At 43.4% G+C, this 24,242-nt stretch overlaps 1 protein-coding gene across 3 annotated transcripts in view; it reads left to right on the top strand.

Annotated features, from left to right (window-relative positions):
• Nucleotides 1-13,931: 13,931 nt before the first annotated feature.
• SMAD2 (SMAD family member 2) overlaps nt 13,932-24,242 on the top strand; it is an 84,798-nt gene continuing 74,487 nt past the window's right edge. For 2 of the 3 annotated variants that reach the window (XM_065932665.1, XM_065932663.1), the window contains exon 1: nt 13,932-14,084. The gene's annotated coding sequence lies outside the window, so the exon portion shown is untranslated. Of the gene's footprint in view, nt 14,085-14,304; nt 14,522-24,242 lie in introns of those variants that run through there. The other variant, XM_065932664.1, reaches the window with a different exon arrangement.

Genomic DNA, 24,242 nt, shown 5'->3' with positions numbered 1-24,242 from the left:
GTGGGTTCTTTACCACTAGCACCACCTGAGAAACCCCCTGATTCCTTTGCCTGCTCCCAATTCTTTATTTTGGGGTGGCAAAAGCCCAGCCCTGGCCAATCCAACTATCTCTTTATTCCACCCCTGCAACCTCAAAGCTGAATATGCCCGGAATCTTCATCTTCCTCAGATTTGGAGGCACAGCCCCTAAAATGGCCCCTACCCACACCCCCGCCGCCCCTTCCCCACTCTCCCCCTTGCTCACTCTGCCCGCCTTGTGCCTTAACTGGCCCGCCTGGCCTGCTCCTGACCCGGGACCACTGCCCTCACTCCCCTCTGCCTGAGAACCGCCCCCACACGTCTACGCGGCCGGCTCCTTCACCTCCAGCAGGCCTCAGCTTCTGTGTTCCTGAGAACTGCAAGCGGCCCTCTGCCCCTACCCAGCATGTCCTCTTCTCCTTCCCTGCTTTATCTCTCTCCTCCAGACTTAACTCCCTGATATTTACTACCCATTTTTCTTATGTTCTACCGTCTGCCCCCCACAGTTAGAATACAGCTCCCCAAGAGGATAGAGATTTTTGTTGTTGTTGTTTAATACTTTTTGCTGTGTTCTATAGAGTCTAGAATGGGCTTCTCCGGTGGCTCAGTGGTAAAAAAAAAAATCCACCTCCAGTGTAGGAGCCACAGGAGATGTGGGTTCAATCCCTGGGTTGGGAAGATCCCCTGGAGGAGGGCATGGCAACCCACTCCAGTATTCTTGCCTGGAGAATCCCATGGACAGAGCAGCCGGGCGGGCTACAGTCCATAGGGTTGCAAAGAGTCAGACACTACTGAAACGACTTAGCACAGTGTCTAGAAAAGTGTCTGACACACAGCATATGCTTAGTAAATATGTTAGGACAAGATGCTCTCCATTCTAGGGAAGAGCTCCTCCATTCTAGGCAAGTAAAAGTTGTTCAGTCGTGTCCGACTCTTTGCGACCTCATGGACTATACTGTCCGTGGAATTCTTAGGTCAGAATACTGGAGGGGGTAGCCTTTTCCTTCTCCAGGGGATCTTCCCAACCCAGAGACTGAACCCAGGTCTCCCGCATTGCAGGCAGATTCTTTACCAGCTGAGCCACAAGGGAAGTCCATTCCAGGCAAGGCCATGCTAAAACACTGTAGCAGAAACCCCCTGCATCAGTAAGCCTGACTGTCCCCCAGTCTTCTTGCTGGGAACATTTCCATCTCTAGTCCTTCTGAAATGCAGCCCACTGGCCACATAGCCCTATGGCTTTGGTGCCTTTGGGCTACATTCCTGCTGTATCCAGGTGAAAGCATCCTGCTCCCAGCTGCAACTCTTGACCTCTCTGGGTTCCCCGGCCCCACTCCCTCCACCCCAGGATACAGTTGCATCTTGGGGGCCCAGGGAGATTTAGGTGGAATGTGTTGGGGTGACCCAGGCTTGAGCAGCAACATGCCTGCCCTGTGATTCCTCCTAGGTCTGGAAGTAGAACCAAGGCCTTGCAGAAACACATCCACATTTCCCTGGTGGCTGCCCAGGTCCAATCCCCAGGTCTCAGAAGGTCCTTTCATTGCCTTCCACAAAGAGTAGATATGCAAACAAGACCCCCTGAAGGTCTGTTATGAGAGAACCCAGCCTCATTCTGGCTCAACAGAACTAGGAGATTGCCCAGATGTTTGCACTTTGTGCACATTTCCTGGGTTTTAGCTCAACTGGAAATGTCCACTGTAGCTTATTGATCTTAGGCAAGTTATTTTACCTCTATGGAAACGTTGTTTAGAAGAAAAATTCCGTATTTCTGGGGTCATTTGGAAATTAATGGAGATAATGGAGATAAAGTGAGCTTTAGGAGCCATGCAGTGATAGGACTAGCAATAAACATTTGTTGTTTCCCTTGTCCTGAGTTCCCTTGTTCTCAGCTGAGGTTCACCAGGAGAAGGAACCACACCTGCCACGCTTTGCACCCTTTGTATCCTTTATACCCTTCCTATGCTCATAGCCCACAGAACAGTGCTTTGCTTGTAACATCTTACAAATGTGTATTTATTACACTCCTATTGTTCTACCCTGAACTGAACTAGAGAATAGAAAGATTTCCAAAGCAAAAATATTTAAAAGACTCTTAGTTGAAGGCCTCTTGGTATAGGGTTTTTTAAAAAAAAAAAAAATTGCATTAATTATAATTGTGCTAAGGATAGAGATTAGTGCCCAGACTCTGAATTATTTTGTAGTGCTGTTCTTCTAAGTAATTCATTCAATACATATAATATATAAAATATTTTTGCACTCCTTTCACTTTCTTCATGTTTTACTTGATTTACCATTTAATGCCTGGAAGTGAAAATCCAAGCATTAGGAAACATTTTATAGCCTTAGAGATGAGAGTAATCTCTTGTATATAGGAGGATCTAAATTCATATTTATTAAATGATGAAATACAATAATTTAGAACATTACAAGTTGACACCAAATTTGAAATGTTTGATTAAAAGGACATATATCTGCTCCAATAAGAGGATAGAAAAATAACAAATCATGATTTATTTTTCATAGTGTATGTTTGTCAACAAGCTCTCATGTTTGTTTGTTTGTTTGTTTGATGAGAGTCAACCATTCTGTGACTGCTCATTTCTGCTAAATTTTTAACCCTTCCCCTTCAGGCAGTGATCGTCTCTTTACTTGGCATTCTTGTTCAGTTTCATCTCTTTCCCCACCTCCTCATGCCCCCTCCTCTCTCTCTTCCTCCCTCCTTCCCATCCAGACATGTTCCTCTCATGTTTGGACCTCTGCACACCTGCTTTCCTTTGCTGTCTTGACTCTTTGTCTGTTAACTTCTGGGGGTACCATCAACTTCTGGTGGTACCATCTTGGCTATAGTTGCTTCTTCTTCTGGGAAGCCTACCCTGCCTGAACCCAGCAAGCTGCCTCCTCTGACAGAATAAAGGATCTTGTAGGGCAAGGACTGTGCCCTGTTCTTTCTCCTTCCAGTGCATGATCCCTAATACAGGGGAGATTCTCCAGGAACACCCAGCTCTGTTGAATGAAAGGAAAACTTAGCTCCTTGGCACCTCCAAACAGAAGTCACAAAATGTCATTTGAGAGATAATTGTTTCATTAGTTCAGTGAAATACTTTATATATTGACAGCCAACTCCAATAGCAGCGAGGCTGTATGTTTGCCAAGCTTTCAATATCCATGAATGATCCTTTATAAAAACCCTGGCAGAATCTTGTAGACTGATGGACAACATATTTAGAGCTGATCAGAAAGGGAGAGGAAATTTGAGGATAAAGTTAGGGTCTACACAGTAGTATGAAAAATTGTATAAGAATGTTCACAGCAGCATTATTCATGAAAGTGCAAATGCAGAAATGCTCATCAACTGATGAATGCATAAACAAGTGTGGCGTACGCATACAACGGAATATCATCTGGCCGTGAAAAGGAATGAAGTTCTGAGACTTGCTACCACATGGATGGACTTTGAAAACGTTGTGCTAAGTGAAAGACTCCAGTCCGTTTACATGAGACATCCATAATAGGCAAATCTACAAAAGCAAAAAACTAGGTTAGGTGTTGGCTAGGGCTGGTGCAAGGCGAAGAGAAAGGGAAGTGAATGCAATAGTATGAGGTTTATTTTGGAGGTGACAAAATGTTCTAAACTTCTGTTGTGATGATCACTGCATAGTTCTGTGAACATACTAAAAACCATTGAACTGTATAGTTTAAATGGGCAAGTTGCATATTATGTGAATTATATCTCAAAAAAAAAGCTGTTTTTGAAAAGTAGTAGAGAACATTCATTGCAAAAATCATATCTCAGTAGGCTGTGAAAAAAATAAATTTTTAAAGATAATCCTTACTTGTAAGAGTTCTACTTGGTGCTTCTTGATAAGTGAAAAACCAAATCTCTAAAATCCAGGCCTCAGAGCTTCCTTGGTGGTCCAGTGGTTAGGAATCTGCCTGCCAATGCAGGGGACGCGGGTTCGATTCCCGGTCCAGAAAGATCTCACGTGCCATGGGGCAATTAAGCCTGTGTGCCACGACTTCGGAGCCTGTGCTCCACAAGAGAAGCCACCAAAATGAGAAGCCTGTGCACTGCAACTCGAGAAAGCCCACAGGCAGCAACAAAGACCCATTGCAGCCAAAAATAAATAAATAATAATTAAAAAGCCAAAATCTGGGCTTTTGAACTCCTGCATGCGTAGTCCAGGGAGCCCCACTCACTGTTGGGGATTCAGGATTACAAGATGCTAAAGATGCCAGCCAAGCTGCTATAGTGTGATGAACTCTAGGGAGAAAGCTGTAAATGAGGTGAGTAGAAAGATTATTCAAAGGACATGCGTAATGAGGGGGGAAACAGCACAATTATGCTTAGAGCGTAAAATGTAAACAGGTACCTGGAAACTGACACCTTGAAAAGCATCATTGCTTCTGTGTAGACCTCTCTCGGCTAGCTGTCCAATTTGAGGAGTCTTCATTTCAGACACCGCTGTGACTGGAAGGAGTGCTGACCTGGGACTCAGGACACCCACCTTCAAGTCCTGGCTCTGTCATTTATTCTCCAGTCAACAGACAATTATTATAAGCCTACTACGTGCCAGGCACTGCGTCTAGTTCTGTTGACTCACAGTTCAAAGGCACACACCCTACCTCAAGGGTCTTATTTTTTCAGAGAAAGATGATTTTAAAAAGTATAACAAGTGTTGTGAAGGGGAGGGGGAGGAATCTATTCCCTTTTGAGGAGTAAAGAAAGAAGAGGTAGGAGTGAGGAGGAGGCTGACCGTTTAGTTGAAGTTGTATGTTACCCGCTTGCTTGCTGTCCCACAAGCATGTCAGCTCCTTGAGGAGAGAGCTTCTCTATTTTATTCATTAAAAAAAAAAAGCCACATACCACACATTCACTTACTTAAAGTATGCATGCGTGCTAAGTCCTTTCATTGAGTTTGACTCTGCGACCCATTGTCCTGTAGCCTGCCAGGCTCCTCTGCCCTTGGGATTCTCCAGGAAGAATAGTGGAGTCGGCTGCCATGCCCTCCTCCAGGGGATCTTCTCCACCCAGGGATCAAACCCATGTCTCTTATGTCTCCTGCATTGGCAGGTGGGTTCTTTACCACTAGCGCCACCTGGGAAGCCCAGTTAAGAGTATACAATTCCATAATTTTTAGTATATTCACAGATTTGTACAATCAACACCACAATCTATTTTAAAGCATTTTTATCCCCAGCAAGAAACTCTGTAACCATTAGCAGTTACTCCCTATCTCATCCCTCTTTGCTCTCAGACCTAGCCAACCACAAATATTTTTTATCCTTATAGAATTGCCTATGCTGGATGTTTCATATAAATGGAATCATACAGTATGTGGTCCTCTGTGACTAGCTTCTTTCTCTTAACACAATGTTTTCAAGGTTCATCCATGTGGAAGCATACTTCAGACTTCATTCCTTTTCACCACCAAATAATATTACATTGTGTGGATACTCTACACTTTGTCCATTCATCAGTTGATGGGTGTTTGTTTCCACATTTTGGCACTTATAAATATGCTGCTATGAACATGTGTGTGTGTTTTGAAGTGAACATATGTTATCATTTCTCTTGGATACATACCTAGGGGTAGAACTGTTGGGTGGCTAAGACAGTAAAGAATCCATCTGCAATGCAGGAGACCTGGGTTTGGTCCCTGGGATGAAGATCCCTTGGAAGAGGGCGTGGCAGACCACTAAAGTGTTCTTGCCTGGAGAATCCCCATGGACAGAGGAGCCTGGTGGGTTACAGTCCATGGGGTCTCAAAGAGTTGGACATGACTCAGTGACTAAGCACATGGTTACTCTGTATGATCTTTTGAGGAACTGCCAGACAGTTTTCCAAAGTCCACCATTTTACATTCCTCCCATCGATTTCTTTACATCCTTGCTAACACCTGCTGTTTTCTTTTTGATCATACATTCTAGTGGGTGTAGTCACCTCAGTCAATTTTGTATCCTTAGTGCTTCCAAGGGAGAAGGTAATGGCACCCCACTCCAGTACTCTTGCCTGGAAAATCCCATGGACAGAGGAGCCTGGTAGGCTGCAGTCCATGGGGTTGCTAAGAATCAGACATGACTGAGCGACTTCACTTTCACGCATTGGAGAAGGAAATGGCAACCCACTCCAGTGTCCTTGCCTGGAGAATCCCAGGGACGGGGGAGCCTGGTGGGCTGCCGTCTGTGGGGTCGCACAGAGTCGCACACGACTAAAGCGACTTAGCAGCAGTGCTTCCAAGAGAATCTAATACAGGCAGATGTCAATTCATATGTTGAGAGAATTTGAGAATGTTTGTCATTTGGGGTTTCCCAAAATCTGATCCCCTTTCTTTTTTTTGGGGGGGGGGAGTAATAAAAAGATTATTGGAGAAGCAGATCCCATTTACAACATAAATGTCCAAAAGTGTCACCTCTTTACATTCCCAGAGCTGCCTGCAATTAGAGCAAGGAACATGTGTTAAACTTAGTAAACCTAATGGGTCTGCCACTGACTTCAAAGAGAAAGTCCTAGTGATACAAAGTAGGTTTGGTGGAGAATCCACTCTGGCGGCAATAATAGGCACTGCAGTGACATCTGCCTTCCAGGACCAAGAGTGCTGGCAGTCCCAGTGGTGGATGGTACCTGGGTCCAGTGCTGTTGAACTGGAAGCTTAAGCTGAGGTATCCTGTTTTGAATGGTGGTGGTCACCTCCTTCGAAGCATTGTACCACGATACTGATTGTGATCTTAGCTTCTGCCTAGACTTCCTTGTTCTTGCTGACTCTCTGAGCCTGTTTCTGCAGACTTCCCAGCAATTGTCCGTCATCCAGTATCCTTTCACGAACTCCCTTTCTCCCTAATTCAGCAAATGTCAACTTCTTTTGCTGCGTGCAACTAATAAACCTGTTACAATGAACCCTGGATGGATGAGTGGGTGGGTGGATAGATCATCAATGGATGAACTGGGGAAACATGGAAACAGGGTTTTGAAGTACAAGTAGAGGTTCATCAGGGCTCCAGGTGACTCAGTGGTCAAGAATCCACCTGCCGATGCAGAAGACGTGGGTTCGATCCCTGGGTTGGGTAGACCGCCTGTAGGAGGAAATAACAACCCAGTCCAGTACTCTAGCCTGGGAAATCCCATGGACAGAGGAGCCTGGAGGGCTACAGTCCGTGGGATCGCAAAGTCAGGACACAACTTAGTGACTAGCGACTAAACAAGAGGAGGTTCATCAAGTACAAATGCATCTCAGGCAGAACAAAGAGCACGGCATGGAAGAGTGTGTGGGGAAAAACACCAGGAGTTCCGCCTGCCTAGGGTACATGGGCAGGGTGGGGAGGGCTTAGGTGTAAAGCTAAAGAGAGTAGCCTAGGACAGATCATGAAGGATCTTTTGGGTTATGCTAAAGAGACTTGATTCTATCTTAAAAAAAAGAACTATCAAATTAATCAGGATAGTGACATTATCAGGTTTGCATTCAGAAAACACGCTATAAAAAAATTTCTGGCAGCAGGAAGGTGACTGAATTGGAGAGGAAGACTAAAGATGTGAAGACCAGTTAAGGAGCTATAGCAAGAATTCCAATGAAAGATGCTGAAAGTCTGAATCAAGGCAGTGACCTTGGACAAGAGGTACTGGATTGGAGATGTATTAGGGAGATAGAAGAGGAATTTGTGTCAATTAGATATACAGGCAAGGAGAAGGAAGATCACAGACACTTCCAAGGTTCTGGCTTACATTAGTCAGAGATGGTGATGCCATTTACACACGCATTCCTTCAACAAACATTTATCACTTACTGTGGGTGTGCGCTGCTATAATGCAGTGAAGGGAGCCGACCTGCTCCTATGTTTGCTGTGGTAACAACTGCTCTACAGCAGGCCCCACACATGTGTCTTCTCAGATTTTCTGGGCCTCTTGCTCTGTCTTAGCTGCTACCATGCATGACTTAGTTAAGTCCCTTGTGATTTGACAGCCTGAGGCAGACCAGCCACATACCAAGTTTTTTCCTACCACTTCTGGCCTCCAGGGAAGGGACCTGCTTTCGGAGTGGCTATCCAAGGATAGCCCATGGGAAGTATGGGAAAGTTAGCCCCCTGTGGGGCAAGCTGTGACCAGTGGGTGACTAGAGACATAAGATAAAATTCCTTCCTTCATCAGATGTTCCAAGGCATGAGTGCTCCATGCTGTCTGTCTGGCCAAGTGGTTGCACTTGTCAAGGCTTGCTATGAAGCAGTGTTCAGCATAGTCACGCATCGCTATGCGTTGCTCTCCGTTTTTCCTTGCCTTTTCCCTGTCCCTGACCTGGGATAATATCTCCTAAAGAAAGCATCAGCATCCTTGATTCAGCTTCTGCTTTCTAGGGAACTGGGATAGAACACACCCAGAGAGGAAAACAGAAGATGATGAGTTCACTGCTCACATGTTTGAGTTTGAGGGAAAATTATTCATCCATTCAAAAATATGTATTGAGTACCTCCCAGGTATGCTTGAATTAGGGACAATATGGTGAACGAAATGGGCATGCTTGAGTAGGGGATATTCTGGTGAATAAAGCAGACAAGTTTCCTGCTCTTACAGAGCTCACATTCAGCAGGGAGAAGTGACATGATAAATCAGTAAAGAAATAAATAGATATAATTCCAGAAAATGATAAGAGTTCTGAAGAAAAAAGTTTAAAGGTGATATGAGAGTGTGACTGGTGTGTGTGTGTGTGTGTGTGTAGAAGGGTTGATTCTAATCTAGAACAGAGAATAGCTAGAAGCTTTTTGCACGGACAGAGGAGCAGGTTTTCCATAGGAAATGTCTGGAGAATAAATTTGGAGACAGACGTATTTGTCTAGTGTTAGAGTTCAGGTGTGGAGGAATCTGCCCCATTTTCAGTGTGAAATTTGGTTAGGACATGTGCACAGAAGGTCAAAGGGAGCCTGAAGACAGGAGCAAAGGCATAGGTCAGGGTGTAGACCAGGGCCAGGTCAAGGTCGGCAGGCAGTGTCAGAGCAGCAGAGGCACTGTATCTATAACCCCTAAAGTGGTCATAGCACTTTGGAAAAGCCTGGGCTTCAGTTTCCTTAGCTGCAAATAAGAGCTTTGATCAGGTTCCACTATTGTATGAAGGCAAGGGGGACCTGATAGGAAACTTCTCCGTAGCTATGTAATTCACCCCTTGAAATCCACCGTTGAAGTCCTTAGGACCCAGTAGTAATCAGCTCTCTTCCATCATTAATTACATTCTGGCCACTCATCAGCTAACACAATTGTCAGACTCTTTCAGCAAAATGTCTTTTTCATAGCCAAGGACTGCTTACAGTAAGGACAAACAATTGGGGCTCATTAATTCAATCATTAGGACACTGATTATGCATCTATTGTCTACTCCAGTCAGTTATGTTAAGTAAGCTCTTCAGTCTTCATCAGAACAATTATGCTAAAAAGCTTGAAATTTTCTAAGTGTATTATACCTTCATACACTTATCCTGCCTAGCAGCAGCCTGCCTCAGTCAATATTGTCACACACAGACAATTATAATCAAGGCATAAGGCCCTATTGTTGACATCTGACTACCAAATTATCCCTCTCACAATAGAACTTTAAATAATTTGTCCATTGACCTTCTAGGATTTAGACAGTGGCCCCTGTTTAGTTTATTTCAAATACAGAGATCTCAGATAACATTTAAATGCCTTTATGGGAACGCTCATTTCACTGGAATTGTAATTTTCCAAGTAATATTTGAACAATCATTTGATTAGTTATCTCATGATAAATTAGCCAGTGATTCTTTATGCTTTCAAATGTACAGATAGAAATATTAATTATCAGATGCCTGGATAATGAGAAATATAACTTGTTTTCTCCAAATGTATTTCTTTCAACCACAGCCATTTCTTTTCCAATCTCACTTTCTTTAAATCAAAAAGCCACTTGCATGTTTTATTTTCTTGAGTGATTTTTGCCATGGAATGAGAATTCTCTACCATGAAGAAACGATGCTTTTATGATAGGCATATAAGAGATATCTGATAAATACTTGCTGAAATTCTTTTTTCTTGTATATGCTTTCTTATCTCCAGCATTTCCTATCAGATAGTACATACTTTTTATTTTAAGTAAAAATTAGCATGTGAATGTGTGTTTGTAGAGACAGGTGTATGCATCTTCAACATAACTTCATTTAAAACATGAAATTTCATTATATTGAGATAAAAATGCAGTTGGTATTGGGTTTCTTCATTTACAAAAAAATAACCCCACATATTTGTTCTTTACAATATTTACTTAGGTTATCTCATTAATCAGTATCCTTTCAGTAGCAAATAACTGAATCTTTGAGATGTAATACCACAACTTCGTTCCATGAGGATGAACAAATATAGAGACTGGATGTTCATAAGATACTCAAAAGTTTTATTGAGGGCAAATACAAACTGGAAGTGGCAAAACTGTGTAGAAGGCTTGCAGACCTCTGATACACATACAGCCTCTTTCTGCTATACAAATGCTGTATTTCATATTTCTTCAATTATGTGCTATTTTATCTCAGATTGTGGGGAAACAACTGAGAACAAGATGCTTACTGTCCTTGTCCTTCAAGAATTCACAATCTAAATGACGAGACAAAACACACACATGAGAAGATAAAAAACTACTCAAGACTAAACTAATAGATCAAGACATTAATCAAAGCAAAGTCATGGTATGTAAATCTTTCTGACCACGAGAGAAAATTCATAGGTGAGTGATATCCTTAGGGCTGGAGTAACAAGGAAGAGCTTAACAGATTTAGCAGAAAGGAGAAGGAATGTGAGTTCTAGCCTTTGAAAAATCAATACATGGAGATTATACACACACACACACACACACACTCTTTAAAACTCAAACTACAGAAGAATTAATGATAAAAGTTGTCCACTCATGACTTCAAGGCTCTTTCTAGAAGCAAAGACTGTTACCATTTTCCTTATGTGTCTTTCTGGAACATTTTACTACTTTTAAATAGATTCTTGATTTTGGTTTTTCAGTATCGTGTATAATAAAGTGTTAAACAAGGTGTCTTTCATATAAACATAAGATTTTAAATATAATTTATATAATTGGGACCTACTGATAGATCTTGAGGTACCCTAATGAATTTCTAAGTTGATTGCTGCCACGGCGCTCCCTGCTCCATCTGCTTTCAGTTTCTATCTTGACCCACTTTGGCTCAGATGAATTTCTAGCTGAGGGGCAGAAGGCATGTTCCTTTCCTAAGCCTTTTGGGAACCACATTGGTAGCCAGATTGCCCCTCCTCCCCTTTCCTTAATCATACAAATCCTGGAAGGCTTCCTAAATAGAAGAGTTAGGGATCTAAAGTCTGACACTTTGGAGAGATGGTCTTAGACCTCAAATATATTATCCATTGAATTATAATATGCTTCTCAAAGTACCTAACTCTCACACCGGGAGCAGATTCTTCTGGAATTCCAGTCAGATCTGCTTCTGTTTCTACTTGTCCTCACTCACATGGACACCCAAGTGCACAGCCTGGTCACATAGGAGAAAATACTTGTGTGACCTAGGTAGCTTTTTATAGGCTATTTCATGTAAAAACTGGTGGTCTGTTAGTAGGAAAAAGGACCACAAACCATAAACAGCCTCCTACTTCTACATCGAATAGCCTTTGCCCTAGAACATCCTCCTTGGTGGCACTGGGAAGTGGAAAGGGAAGTCTTAAGAAGTGGAACAGCTCCACCAATTGGCTTCCTAGCTCTCCTTCACAAGCTGATTTTAGAAAGAGGTCAGTAGAATTGCCTCTAAATTTACAAGAGACGCCACTCTGGAGGTAAACTTTTGAAGGTAAGATTTCTGCTGAGTGGGTTCATCTTGACCTATGTGCCTACAGGCAACAGAAGGGAAGAAATGATAATGATTATTGGTTTTCTTCGAACTTCAAAACCCTGTGCTATTCACTTTCATATTTACTTTCTTTAATCATCACACAACTATATTTATTTATTTAATTGGATAAGATGGTTGGATGGAATCACCGACTCAATGGACATGGGTTTGGGTGGACTCCGGGAGTTAGTGATGGACAGGGAGGACTGGCTTGCTACGGTTCATCGGGTCGCAGAGAGTCAGGCACGACTGAGCGACTGAACTGAACTGAACTGCATTTTAATTGGAGACTAATTACTTTACAATATTATAGTGGTTTTTGCTATACATTGACATGAATCAGCCATGGGTATACATGTGTTCCCCATCTTGAACCCCCCCTCCCACCTCCCTCACACAACTATATTTAAGCAGCTATCATTGCAGGAGAATTTTACTTGCCAAAGGTCACAGATGTGAAGCACAGCTGCATTCAAAACTACAACTTGCCCAACTCCGGGGTTCACGCTCTTCATCACAAACTTTTGATGTTTGTGATATCTCCATGTTCGAGGGAGATAGTAGAAATGGAGATTTTTTTTAAAAAGGATATTTGGAAAATCCGTGACACTCAGAGGATGACCAAATCTCTCTCCAGGTTCAACAGTAGGTCTCCTCCAAAGAGAAGCCTTCATTTCTGAAAAGAAAGAATATATTTCAGAAAGTCTATTTGAAATGGTTATTTGGTACTTCCTGCTCTGCCTCCAGTCCTCTGTTAAATTCACGAAGCAGTGTACATGAGAGTGAGTGCCAGACAGGAACCAAGAAAACCGTGTTACAGGTCTAGTCTCTGCCACCAACGACCTATGTGAGACCCCAACTTCAGGTTCTATGGTGTTCTCTGCCTAACATCGTACAAGCTTGATAAACGCTTGATGTGAGGGGCTGGGTTCAAGATTTCGGCCAGAGGCTCGGGGTCTGCAAGGAAAAGGCGACCAAAGTTTCTAGCAGCTTAGAGGCTTTGGAGTGCAGACGTGCGAGGATGGGGCCTAAGAACAGCGCCTGATCAGTGCAGAAATGAAGGGAGCAGTTAACTCAGCAATTGAGGGACATCGTGCCAGGCACTTGTGTTCTAGACTTCACAAGGAGCATTCAGAGAATGCATGATGCGCACCATTTTTTAAAGAAGACAGGACCAAGGTTCCGTTCAAGAAAAATACCAGTCACCCCCCCGCCCCCCACCAGACCCTACAGCCCAAGCAAAGAGCTCGGCCCCGGGCTTATTTACATCTCGGACCCCGCCCCCGTTTACCACCACGAGGGCCGCGCCCACTCATTCGCACAGGGCGCGCCCCGCGTGGCTCAGGCACGCAGGCTTCGGCACACCCCTCTTCGGCCCCTTAGCTCGCCCACCGTCGGGGCCTCCCACCCCGAGGATGAGCACGCCTCCACTGCCGGCTTGACTACAGAGAAGGTGGGCCGGGCAGCGGCCTCCGACAGGCCCCACCCAGTGGTGCCGGCCCGAGACGGGGACGGCGGACCAGGGCCGAGGTCAGGACGGACGGGTGGTCGCCCTCACGGCAGGTTGCGCGCCTCGCCTCCCCGCCCCCCACTCCCTTTCCCAGAGTTTCCCGTGCAAGCGCGCGAGACACGAAGCCAACCGAAACCGCGGGCGTCCCACCCCGCCTAAGCCCTCCGCCGCCCTCCCGGCCGCGCCTCGCCTCACGCTCTACGGGGGAGGCGGGACCAATCAGCGAGCGACGTCTCCCTTCCGATTCGAGGCCCCCGACGCGCGGCTCACACCCCGAGCACCCAGCGCGCTGATTGGCTGCGTGCGCCGCCGGTCCGGCCGGGAGGGCGGGGAGGCCGGAGGGAAAGGAGGTGGGGAGAGGTAGCGGCCCCCGCCGCTCAGAGCCCACAGCTCGCGCCCTGGCCCTAACCCGGGCGCGCGGGCCTAACCCCTTCCCTTTCTTCGCTCCCCAGGTCTCCCGCGCGCGCGCGCGCCCAAGGCCGCTCGCTCGGCCAGCGTGCCTCGCGCCCCTAACGGGCGTCCGGGGGCGCCAATCAGCGGGCGGCAGGGTGCCAGCCCCCCGGGGCTGCGCCGGCGAATCGGCGGGGCTCGCGGCCCGGTGGTGGGAGGCGGGGCTACCGCGCGGCCGCGGCGGCGGCGGCGGCGGCGGAGGAGCAGCTCCCAGCCACCAGCCAGCGAGCGCCGAGCGAGCCGCCCGGAGGTGGGTGCGCCGCGCCGCTGCGGCCGGCGGCGGAGGGCGCAGGGCGGAAGCGGAGGTGGGGCCGACGGGCGCGGCGGGGGAGGACGGCTCGGCCGTCGGGGGCCGCCCGGGGTGGGGGCGAGACGGGCGGGCGCGCGCCCGAGGGGAGGAGGGGCGGCGGCGGCGGCGGTGGGGCGCGCGTCCCTACACCCTCCTCCCGGCGGGCGGCGGCCGGGCCCGCGCCGCCCCCTCTCCCGTCCCCTCCCCGCGCGCCGGGGCCGCCGGCCGGGCTCCGGCTGGGGGGGCGGGGCGGCCGCCAGAGTGTTTTCAGTTCCGCCTCCAGTCGGCCCATTCCCCTCTCCCCTCCCGGTCCCTCCATCCCCTTCGGAAGAGGAAGGAACAAAGGTCCCGGACCCCCCCGGGTTCTTGACGGGGCGGGACCCGGCGCCCCGGTCCAGGTAACGCCGCGGCGCCCGGCGGGGCCTCGGGGCCGGGGTGTGTCTCTGTGGGGCTCGGGGTCGGTGAGGCGGGCAGGCCGTGTCACCTGGCCCGGCCGGGGGGCCGGGGGGCCGGGGTGTGGCGAGGCGCCGGGCCGCTCGGTGGGTGCCGGAGCGTGGGGCGGGGCGGCCGGGGGGACGGGGTCGGCGCTGGGAGCCACCCGCCCGCTCGCTCGCCCGCCCGCGCGCGCGGCCCGGGGCGGGGGCCGGCTGTGTGGCCCGGCCCGTCCCCTCCTCCTCCGTGGCGGACACCCTCGGTAGTTTGTGGTGGTGATTTTCAAATCCCGCAGGGACGGAGCTTTGGTTTCGGGGACTTGTTGGGAAGCCCGAGTTAGGAGCATGCGAGACTTTGCTTCCACTTTTTTTCCCCCCCTCCCTCCCCTGGTGCTGTAACCTTTGTTAACTATTCTCGTCTCGGGGTTCAGAATCGCGAGCGTGTGCTCCCACACAAACACGCACACGGCTGGTACTCCGTCCACATAACTTCTCCACTCGCTTGTGAAAGTTGCTCGTGAGCGGAGCCTATTAGTTGTTTTTTTTTTTTTTTTTTAATCACACGCCTTTAGAGAGCACGCTAATTGATTTCACGTATTTCAAACTTGGTTTTCAAATCCTGCAGCTTTAATTGTTTTCTTCTCTCTTGGGGAATACTGCCCTTGGATTGAGTACTTTTGTCTTCTACTTACTTAATCCTTTCGTGGTTAATGGTTTCCTTTTGATCCTGAACAAAAGAAAAAACAGTAGTTAGGTTGGTTTTGTTATTCCTTCCTCTTGACCCTTGAAAAAGCTAAATACTACCGGTTTGTTGTCAAGTAACCCTTTATTTAAAAAGAAACATTTCCAGGTAAAACGAAAATCAGGTAGGATTTTTCCATCAATCTTGTGTTTGTTACAGTTTGGGGTATCCTAAATTGTGGTGTTTTAAAGTTTCAACACGACACAGCTAAATTTGTTGTGAATAAATAAGTGATCTCGCAAACTTGCTTGGAGTAATTCCATCTTTTCAAAAATTCCATCTTCTGATTTCATATGAATTGAACCTTCACCACTGATTGTTAAGGGTGCTTTCCTTGAGACTAATAGATAATACACTTTCTATTATTTTCATAATACATTAGCTGTTCTAGTTTTGATCCCTTAAAAAAGTTAGGGTTAGGGGATGTCTAAGCTAAATAGTTAAATTTGGGAAGTTGTGAGCAAGTAAATGAAGCAAATGTTCACAGAGATAAAAGAAGTAATGTAAAATGGGCTTCATAAATGTGACATAGTTTGAAGATGTTTTTCATTTGCCTTAAAAAAAAAAAACAACCATACAGGATATTGATAGAATTTTCTCTACCAAAAGTTCATTTAGCAAACATTTGTATCAAAGTCAGAGACCAACACTGATTTTATTTTTAAAGTTTATGTTTTTTTATGCTGTAAAATTAGTTGCTGTAGTAAATAAGAATAGTTCAAATCTATGGGCATTTCTAAGATGAGTGCCCACTTAAGCCCTTAAATGTTAAAGTTGAGTTTGAAGTAGTTCATTGGTCTGTTTTAATTAAGGTGTTTGGAAACACCCATTCTGGGCTTTTTTTTTTTTTTTTTAGTATGAAATTGCTATTAGAACTTGGTTTTTATAGTTTGTAGCTATACCTTCTAAAGTGATTTCACATTGTAAGTGTTCAGCAAAGTTTGGCTTTTTAAAGTTGTAACTAACCTGTACCTAGTCATAAATGGTCAAATCTCTACACACACATCTGTAAGGTTCATGAAATAATAGTTTGCAAGAAACTGTGCAGAGTAATTTCCTGTTGTTTGTGGCCTGTCAGACTTGGTATGTGCTTTAACTCTTAAGTAGGAATTTGGGGATAGTTTTGTATATTTCAGCAGAAATTCTCTTTAGTAAGAACAAAGGTTGTTTCTACTTCAAGATGGCAAAATGTCCCCTTTTCATTTTCATACTGTAAATACTTCAAACGTGTTGCTGAAATCTTGTTACTTCACATTGAGGGAAAATCTGAGTGACAGAATAGTTCAGCTGCATGACCTGCTGATCAAAGACCTATTGAATAGTTATTTTGCAGATATTTTCAACTTCGGGTTTTTTAAAAGGTCCAAAAGCACTCCTTATTCTTGTTTGGTTTTGTACTTTAGGACTTCTAAGGCCTCGTTTTTTGTAGCAGCTTTTTTATACAGGTGTTTCTGTAATGCATATAAAATCTGTATTTAGTGCAGTCTGGCAGATGGAGCCTTATTCATATTCTTGGGACAAGAGTCATTTTTAGAGGCTGGAGAGGGGCATGTCTTTTGATGGGAGTAGAGGAGCCATTTTTATCTGTAGGAGGAAAGATGTTTTCCACTAAGTATCACAAAGGTATGCCAGAAAATGTGAAATAAAAAGATTTCAAAACCAGCCCAGGCAGGGTTATGCATTTATTCAACAAGTAACTTGTATTTAATGAACAGGTAACATTTACTCATTTATTAAACAGTAAAATGTTTTGTTGTGTGTCAAGCCCTGAGCTAGGCAGTAAAGTAACAGGGAACAAGTATACACTGTTCCTTAATGGAATTGGAAAAGTGGGAAGTCTTCCTGTCTCCTTGCCCTGTCCTCCAGTGTTTAGAAAATCATGTTAATGTATTGATACAAATTGAGGGAGATGGTAGCACGGGACTGACCACTTCCTGAAGTATGCTTGTGCCGCTTTCTTTTCAGCACAGCACTGGGGAAGGGGTCACGTGTTCACTCTCGTCGTCTCTGGGAACAGATCATGTATTTTTTTTGGAAAGAGGGAACTTGTCACCATTTTTGCACAGTCTCTACAAATTGAAGGTATGACCAGTCTTTCAGAAATTAGTATTTGTTGCTGAGCAGGTGAACACTTGAAGAGCTAAGCCTAAGTTGGCTTTGGTTTGATTATCCATTGCCTTTTATATCTTCCCTGATAGCACAGTTGGTAAAGAATCCACCTGCAGTGCTGGAGACCTCAGTTTGATTCCTGCTTCGGGAAGATCTCCTGGAGAAGGAAAGGCTTCCCACTCCAACGTTCTGACCGGGAGAATTCCGTGGACTGTATAGTCCGTGGGGTAGCAAAGAGTTGGACACAACTGAGCGACTTTTGCTTCATTTTATAGAAAATGGTTAGGGAAAGAAAGCAAACCTGAACTGGTCAGGTTCGAGTGAAAGAACCAGAAATAAAGTATAAAAACATTTAGCTAAACCAAGAATGAGGATTGGACTGTAACCTTGTGTAGTGGAAAGGCCCTGGGTTTTGGGGTCAGAGAGACCAAAGCTTACAGTCAGTTTCTCAGTTTTTTTGGACAAATTAGTTTAACTCCTGAGCCTTGGTTTTCTGACTGAAAATGGAGCTGATAGCACCTACTTCTTAAGATTATTAGAAAGAGTAAATGATTGTGATGAGGGTATGAAGGTATCTAAAACAGTGCCTGAGAAGACATAAGGGTCTTCTCGGATATCTCTTTTGTTCTCTTCTGGTTGTAGTTTTCACTTGTTTTCTTTCTTATTCAGATGACTCTCCTACCCTCTTCTCCTTGACCTATTATAACATACATATGAGAAACAGACTAAGCAGAAAGGCCAAGGGTAGCCAAATTGTCCCAAGTCCAAACCTTATAGCCCTAGTCATGGGAGAGTCATCGCTACCCTTAATTAGATCCTGTTGGCATTTATTTCGTATGTTTTTAACAAGCGGAGTTATCTTACTTCTAACCCACAGTAGATTAGAGACAAATAGATTGTGGGTAATGTGGGAGTCTGAGGCCAGTCTAGTGGGGAGTGGACTAGGAGGATGGGGAACTGTTAGCCTACTGTCCATTGTAAGGTGAAACAGATAGCAGCTTGGTGAGGATAATGGAGATAATCTACAAGACACAGAATCAAATACTCAGAGCCCAACTAGCCTGTCTGGAACCATTCAGTGCAGGACCAGACCTGAAAGCACAGCAATGAATGTTCATCAATTAGCTTAAATCATATTTGGGAAAATCTATTTAAAGAGCGTGCTAATCGACATAATACACTTTAGATCGTCATTCAGTATGATTAACACATGTTCTTAAAGGAGTAGAGTGTGATTCTAATGATTTATTTCATGAAAGATCCACAGTACCTACTGTGACCAAGCTGCTTTTCTTTTGTTTGCCATCCTGGGGGCCTTCATTCCAGACTGAACAATCTTTCATGCTAGGCCAGTAGTAAAGAAGGGTGAACTCAATGGTATAGCACCCACACCTGTTCTTCAGAGGAAGTCATTCTGTTTGTCAGTCTGCAGGGATGTCATGTACAATTGCTCACTTGGGTTTTAAGATTAAGTATGCTAGTGATTTCTAGAACCAGTGTGGACAGTTGGCTAGTCTGTCTATTGAGGTCTTCATGCCTCTTATAAGTGATTTCTGTTCAATATTAGCCTTGATGACTTTTTTGGATCTTCCTCGTTCCTGTCTCTGGGTTATACTTTCTAAACCATCTACTCCGTTGAATGTTAATATTAATTGGTGACCTTGTAATTATAGCCTTAGCTATTTGGGAAAAAAAAAAAAAAAAGGACTTTAAAAAAAAACTAGTAGTACAAGAGTAAACCAGTCCTTTTTGTTTAAAAATGCAGAGTTTGAGGCTTATTGCTTATCTCTGATTTAATTTTGATCATTTCTTCAGAATGGTATAATTGTGATCTGTTCAATTAGGACATACTTCAATACTGATTATAGGTAGACATCTCAAGGATAGCTCTGAGTTTCAATTTCAGTAGTTTCATGTAGGAAGAATGTAATTTTGCCAAGGCAGATGGGTTTGGACCCTGCTTTTGGTTTGGCTAGTTAGCCAGAAATATTAAGGTAGTTAGAGGTCATTGTGGCTTACACACTTGCCATACATTCTAGAGTGTGTGGGTTTATTTTGGATAATAAGTGAGCCACACTGATAGAGAACAGATATCTGGTCATTTAGATCTGTCTTTAGGATTGTGCTTTTAAGAAAACAAATCCTAAAGTGATTCATTCTCATTAAAATTTTACTATGAAATTGTCACTAACTCTTCTAGGTAGTTCTGGAAATTTTCAAAATCTTGGGATTACTTTGGAACAATGAAATGTAAATGCAGACTTTAGTTTTGATCTTTTCAGTACCCATGTCCAGTTTGCATCTGAAAACCTGCATTTCCTTACCAGTCTGTAGTGCCTTTCCCACCACCTCCCTTCTCTTGGAGAGCGTAGGCATAGCTTCAGGTTTCAAGTGTTCAGCTAGTAAGGAAGAATAACTGGGAGGAGCCAGTGCAAGTTCATCAAATTTACTACCTTGAGTCTTTCAATTCAAAAACTCTGAGGATGCAGTGTAGTAAATCTGTGATTTTGTAGTTTGCCTGTTTAAGATAAAGTACATTTGCATATGTTACTTCAGCTTTTTCCAAAATTTCTGTAAAGAGATAATGGTTAAGGATTTGTAAATATTAAAGAAATGCTCCGTTTTAATCACACCCTTTGTTACAAAATGTGTGGTGGTGAATCGGGTGTTCAAAGTTCACAGAATAAACTCCTGATAAATGGTGCAGTGGAAGCTGGGCACATGGGCTTTCTCCCTTGATTTGAATGAACCATGGAAACTTTTTTGTTGATCTAGAGATGCTCTATCTATGGCAGTGAATGCAAATCTTCCTTGTTTAGACCATGTTTTTAATTTATAGACAGGTGGTTAGGCTGTAGTTCAGGTAAGCTGGCCAATTAAACTTTTTGTGTAATGTTTTAAGTATCAGGAGGGTCCTGCTTTGGCCTGAGGTTTGTGCATTGGTCATTTTTGCTCTAAACAGTTTTTAAACCTCAGTCAGACCTGTGCACACAACAGCAACCAGAAGGAAGGCTCCTGACAGCAACAGCAACATTATACAGTCTCAGAATGTAAGCAAAGTGGCAGGTACTAAAGCCCTGCCTGTACAGTTTTCCTGTCATTCTTTTACCCCCAGGAAGCCTTTGAAGCTCTAGAGGAATAATAGGTTGTAGAGAAGAATCTTTGCTGTAGACCCACACCATTCAGTATAGTAGACACCAGCTACATGTGACTATTTAGCGCTTGAAATATGGCTACTGTAACTGAGGAAATGAATATAGAATTTAATTTTAGTTAATTTTAAAGAAAATTCTCTTGGACATTCTCTAGTCTTTAATTGGACTTTTATACCCTGAGGATTTGCACCCAGTTGATGTGGGCGTAAGTTGTTGCTTCAGCAGAAGGTCAGTACAGACTCTGGGAATTTGAAGAGAAGTTGGAGTAATGAATATTTGTGCTGATTTGAGTCTGGGCTTGTATAGTCTCTTAATAATTGCATCCTTTTTTACAATTCAGGGATGATAAAGGAGTATGTAATTTTATGTTTATAAGCTGAATATAGACCTGTGGATTCCACACAGCTCATTAAAAGTGAAAGGAATGTAGCTGAACTGAAGAACAGATAGACTCTCTGCACAGCAGTCCTCCTTTAATGTGGACTTTCTCTGAACTAATGACCTGCTTTTTAGGGTTAAATTCAAGCTCTGACATTAGGTTTTAACAGTCCATAAAATTGAACACATGGATGTTTCTCTTTGCTTTTGCTTAAAAGGCCCATTACCCATTGCTTTCCATGGGCCCAGCTTGGGTTTCCGGTTGGCAGTCCCTTTCCTTACTAATGTATAACTTTGGGAATAAGACAGTTACAGTGAGGATTGAGAAATATGTTTTTTTAAACTGGTTTTTGTGTGTGTGTGTGTGTTCATTAATGCTTTCTATTGTCCTGGTTTCTTTGACTAAAACAGTTGTAAAAATCCAGGTCATTAATATATCTTGCTTTTTTCCCTATCTTGTGTGATACATGTTTGAATGTGGATTGTCAAAAATCTAATAGCAATTTTATATTATTTCAGCAGGAACTTAGGTGTTCTTTTGAAGGCAGCACCATCATTTTTCATGTATTTTATGTTGAAATGTCTAACTTGATTTTCTTTTGAAATAAATATATGGATATTTGGGAAATGTTTCATACTTTGAAGATGTTTGACATCTACGTTTACTTTCAACACTGAATGACTTTCTTTGTTCTAGACTTGAACTTCGTGTTTTTTGTCACCCATTTCCATATTTGCCTTCCTGCTGCCCTTAGAAAAGTCATCACTGAATTCTGAACTGCCAAGTTTAGCAGTCTTTATCCATTATTATACTACGTCAGTGTTTGCCATCATTGATTGTACTTCCTTCATTTAGATTTCTTAAAATCACACAAAGAGACATTAGATAAGGCCCTTTTCTTCTCCTCCAAATATTAAATAAAATGCACAGCTTTATATATATATATATATATACACACACGCACATATATATATACACATACACACACACACACACACACACACATATATATATATATATATATATATATATATATATATATATAGCTGATTTAGAGTGGGAGGCGAGGGAGAAAAAAGTCTCCAGGTATCAAGCTTAGAAAATCAGTTAGTGTCAAGGAAAAACCTTGGGGAATTTATTAGATAAATAATCCAGTAGCTGGGGCTGGGATGCTATGGCCATTTGGGAAAAGGAGATAAAATTCTGTATACTAAAATGTATACTAAAATGCACACATACATGTATGTATCTGTTCCATTATCATTGAAACTTCAGTGGACTCTGAGAAAAACAAGCTTGTCTATGGAAAAACTAGAAAAACACTAATCTTTGTAGATGGGCTTAAGTATCCCATGAATGCCAAGCATGGTAAATAAAAAGCAGACACTAGTTAGATGTAGAATAGTCGGTTTTTTGTTTTTGTCTTTTGAATAGTGGATTTTTTAAGTAGGTAATACATTATTGTATTCAAACTTGAAATTCAAAAGATACATTGAAGTCTTTTTGCTATGCCTGTCCTTTGCCACTCAGTTGCCTTTCCAAAGGCAAGTAGCATTAGGAGGTTTTCTTGTATTGTTCTGAAAGCATTGTGCATATATGAGCAACTTTGTGCATGTGTTACCTTTTATTACAAAAAGCGGTCCTTTGGCTTAATAATGCATCCATAGGTTACTCCTTGTCAGTATATAATTACTTTTTAGCTTTCTTTTGGTTGCACAGTATTTTTTTGTATGTGTGTCTATAATATATTTCATCAGTCCTCTGTTGATGGACGTTTATTTCCAGTCTTGTGTTAAAAATAGTGCTGCAACAAATAACTTTGTTTCTGCATCATTATATGCATCCATAGAAGAGATTTCTAGAAGTAGGTCAGAGGATATCTACATTTATAATATACTTTAGGAAATGCACTTTATTCATTTTTTGAATAATAAGAGCACATGATGCCAGATTCAAAAGGAACAAAATAGTAAATGATGAAAAGTAACTCTCCCTCAGATCTCTTACCTCCTGCTATCCAGTTCTGTATCCTTCTAGAGCTGCTCTGTTCAGTAGATAGCCACAGCTGTATGTGGCCCTTGAACACCTGAAATGTAGCTAGTCTAGACTGAGATGGGCTGCATGTGTAAAACACACTGGATTTGTAATACTTAAGTTAAAAAAACAAAAACTTACTGTAAATAAAGTATTTTGATCTTTAATACTGATTACACAGTGAAATAGTATTTTAGATGTTTGTGTGTGTGCTGAGTCGTGTCCAACTGTTTGACCCGGTGGATTGCAGCCCGCCTGGCCCCTCTGTCCATGGAATTCTCCAGGCAAGCATATTGGAGTGGGTTGCCACTTTCTACAAGGGATCTTCCCAACCCAGGGATGGAACCCTTGTCTCTGTTCCGGCATTGGCAGGTGGGTTCTTTACCACTGAACCGCCTGGGAAAACTCTTTTTAGATATGGTAGGATAAGTTCATACGTGCTGCAGTCTGTGGGGTCGCAAAGAGTCGGACACAACTGAGTCACTGGACTGAACTGATTGCATTATTAAAATGATTCATTTCAGTTCAGTCACTCAGTCATGGCCGACTGTTGGCGGATTACGTTTAACTGATTACTTTCAACTATTTTTACTTTTTTTTTAAATGTAGCTAGTAGAAAGTTTACAATTAACATGTGTGGTTTGCATCCTATTTTTGTTGAATGGCACTGGGTCTAAAATTCCATATGTATAAACATGTCTGAACATATGAGAGTTCCTCTTAACAGGCAGGTTTTTTTCCTTTGCATTCTAATCTATAGGATCCGAAATCTGGATGTTGGTTAACGCAGACCAGGTGGTTATTTATTGTCACATTCATTCTCAACATTTATTGGGTCTCATCAGTGACAGTCATGCTTCCATTGACTTTCACGATGTTTGTCCACTTTGGAGAGAAGCCTGGTATTATTCTTGCTGCATGTTGTTTGAACCCGTTCCCATCTGCACTGGTTTCTGACACTGGTACACAGCAGTCGTCCTGGGGTCCCCCTCCACCCTTGTGGGGTTCCTTAGCCTTTCTCCTTTGTTAGATCTCTTATTCTTTTGCTGTCCCTTCTTTTCATAAAACATATCCTTCCCTTCAGGACTTTCCTTAAGAGAGAGTGTATGTGGAAAATATTTGGAGATATTGTATGTCTGAAAATACCCTTATTCAGTCCTGGGTGGCTAATAGAATTCTTGGTTGAAAATAATTGTGTTTCAGAATTACGGGAGCATTGCTCTGTTGGCTTCACTTAGTGTTACTGTTCCCAAAATCAAATCCATTCTG

Source organism: Muntiacus reevesi, chromosome 4 (genome assembly GCF_963930625.1).
Source record: "Muntiacus reevesi chromosome 4, mMunRee1.1, whole genome shotgun sequence".
Taxonomy (NCBI): domain Eukaryota; kingdom Metazoa; phylum Chordata; class Mammalia; order Artiodactyla; family Cervidae; genus Muntiacus; species Muntiacus reevesi.
Note: the sequence above shows the minus strand (reverse complement) of the source record. Positions and strands in the feature narration are given on the sequence as shown.